The following is a 3,293-nucleotide window of genomic DNA, read 5'->3' on the forward strand; positions in this document are numbered from 1 at the left end:
TGCTGTCCTTGGGACCAGAGACATGCAGGGCTGGACTGTGCAGTGCTGCAGGAGAAGGCATTGCTGCCAGTGATGCCTCTGCAGCCCCAGTGGACATGTGGTTCCGGTGAACCTTATACCCAGAAAGGACAAGGTGCTTTTGAATGTGTCCTTGACAATGGACATCCCGTGATGCAGGGACACTTTGAAAATCATTGGTCTATTTTTCTATTGCCTCACCACAGGGGTGACTTTCCACAGTGCTGGCTAACTGGGGAGGCCCAAGAAGGCTGAATGCTAGTCAAGTGCTGCCCACCTACAAGAAGGGTAGGAGGGAGGATCGGGATAACTACAGGCCTGTCAAACTGATCTTAGTGCCAGGGAAGGTTGTGGAGCAGATCGTCCTGAGCATCATCACACAGGAGCCACAGGAAAACCAGGAGGTCAGGACCAGCCAGTATGGGTTTATGAAAGGCAGGTCCTGCCTGATGAATCTGATCTCCTGCTGGGACAAGGTGACCTGCCGAGTGGATGAGGGAAAGGCTGTGGATGCTGTCTACCTGGACCTTAGGAAAGCCTTTTGGCTCCATCTCCCACTGCATTCTCCTGGAGAAACTGGCTGCTCATGGCTTTGGTGGGTGTTCTCCATGCTGGGTTAAAGCTGGCTGGACAGCCAAGCCCCAAGAGGGGTAGTAAATGGAGTGACATCCAGGTGACGGCCCATAAGGAGTGGTGTTCCCCAGGGCTCAGTGCTGGGGCCAGTCCTGCTTCAGAACTTCATCAATGGTCTGGATTGAGTGCACCCTCAGTGAGTTTGTGTACAACATCAAGTGGGGTAGCAGTGCTGATGTCCTTGAAGGCAGGAAGGCTCTGCAGAGGGATCTGCACGGGTTGGACCATTTGGATGTGTCCAACTGTATGAAGTTCAACCAGGAGAAGTGCCAGTTCTGTACGTGGGTCACAACAGCCCCCCACAACGCTACAGGCTTGGGCCAGAGTAGCTGGAAGGCAGGCTGGTGGGGAAGTACCCTGAGGGTGCAGGTTGACAGATGGTTGAGCATGAGCCATCAGTGTGCCCGGGTGGCCAAGAAGGCCAATATCATCGTGTCTGCTATCAGAAACAGTGTGGCCAGCAGGACCAGGGCAGTGATGGACCCCCTGTACTCAGCACTGCTGAAGCCACACCTTGAACACTGTGTTTCCATTTTGGGCCCCTCACTGCAAGAGAAACGCTGAGGATCATGTCCAAGAAGGGCAACAAAGCTGGTGAAGGGTTTGGAGCCCTGGTCTGTTGAAGAGTGTCTGAAAAGACGGTTTTCTTTTGAAAAGTGGTTTTACTCTGGAGAAGAGGAGACTCAGGAGGGATCTTACTGCTCTCTAGAGTTACCTGAAAGGAGGTTGTAGATGAGTGGGGGTAGGTCTCTTCTGCCACATAACAAGTCACAGAACAAGAGGAAATAGCCTCTAGTTAGAGAGGAGAGCTTTAGATTGGATATGAGGAAAAACATCTTCACTGCAAGGATGGTCAAGCATTGGAACAGGCTGCCCAGGGAGCTGGTGGAATCACCAGCCCTGGAGATGTTTCAGAAATACATAGACACAGTGCTTCGGGACATGGTTCAGTGACGGAATTGGCTGTCCTGAGGTAATGGTTGAATTTGATGGCCTTTAAGGTCTTTTCCAACCTAAATGATTCTCTGTTCTTATGCTTCCGTGATTTATTGCAAGCCTACCTAGACACGTTGCTGAGCAAGCTGGTCTAGGTCACCCTGCTTCAGTTGGAGGGCTGGATACAACGATCTCCAGAGGTCAGTCCAACCTGGAAAAAGAAGCCATAGAGCTATAAGAGCATATATAAAAAATGTCCACACAACTAGGGAAGTTCATGTGAAGAATATTTCTCCATAGAAATGGCCTGTGGGAAATGCATTTGAGAAATCTGAAAGAAACAAGGCTGCTTTTCTGTGGCCAGGTCATGGGTTAGAATGAGGGTGACAGAGGGGTGTGTTATGAGGAGGACAGCTGATTCTCAGGAACTCCTCATGCAGGAGGACATGCCTGTCTGTGAAGGGGCCTGTGAGGTCAGTTCTGTCTCTGGAGGTGACAGGCCGGCAACAGGAACATGGCTGGGAAAGTCCTTCTGCCAAGCTACAGCATAGGACCTCTCCAGGAAAAGGGCTGGGGTACAGGCTGTCATGTCCATTTTGCCTGTGGACATGAGAGGACAGCAGCAGGCATGTGGCTTGGTCACGTCTCTGGGAGAAGCTGAAAGGCCAGCAGCAGCCATGTGGTTTAGAAGACCATGTGGAGGTGACTTCACTTTTTTGAGGGGAAAGACCACCAAAAATAGCTATTGAGTTAGGTTCCCTACTTGGAGGGCAGTTCCTGAGGTGGTAAAGCTTTCCTGGGTAGTGGGAAAAAAGAGGAGAGGGGAAAAGATTTCACAAAGTGTAATGTTGCAAATGGAGAGTGGCTATCGGGAGGAAGAACTGTCACTCTAGGGGTCCTGCTGCGGTGCAAGAGCTCAGCCAGAGGGAGTCTGGATCAGCCCATGGCTTTGTGTTTCAAGGAACAGCCGGTGAGAGTGGAGGTACCTCAGTGAAGGTATGGCAATGTTGGGGTGAGAGCAAGGCAGGGCAGCGAGATGGTGCCTACAGCCTGCAGGGAAACAGGGGCAGGGCTCCAACCATGTAGGACAGCCTGTGGTGAAGAGGGCAGAGGGCACTGTCAAGGCTGGAAGGCACCAGTAGAACCCAGGTCTGTGTCCCCTTGGCTGTGGCAGCTGTCTCTGCCTCTGAGGGTCATGTCAAGACATGATGTCCTCACGGCACGGGGGCATCGTTGCCTCCTTGCAGCCCCATGGGGAAGCTGGAAGTTGCTGTGCCATTGCTGTCCTTCACTGGGCATTGGATGCCCACCTTCCATGGTCCCCAGGAAGAGCCCTGAGCCCTCTGTGAGGGACAGCACCCACCTCCCCACAGGCTGCAGGTCACGGCTTGGCCTTTCTGCTTCATCAAGCAAGCCAAGGCTTTGCTCAGCAGCAGAGCTGCCTGCACAGCGCCTTTGCCTTCCTGCACTCACAGCCCCCAAGGATGGGCTCTAACAAGGCCATGGGGAGGCTTTCTCAGGCATGGCCCTCAGTGGGGCCCATTAATGCTTCCAGGGACTGTGGGCTTTGCTCCGGACTTGGTGTTCTTGAGAGGTTTCTTCAGGCTCCTCTGAACACCTGAAGTCCACAGCAGCAAAGACACCCTGGGCTCATGACGAGGGAGAACGCCCTGACGAGCCCTGTCTCCTCCATCAGGGACATCTGG

Source organism: Falco cherrug, chromosome 19, assembly GCF_023634085.1.
Source record: "Falco cherrug isolate bFalChe1 chromosome 19, bFalChe1.pri, whole genome shotgun sequence".
NCBI classification, from domain to species: Eukaryota; Metazoa; Chordata; class Aves; order Falconiformes; family Falconidae; genus Falco; species Falco cherrug.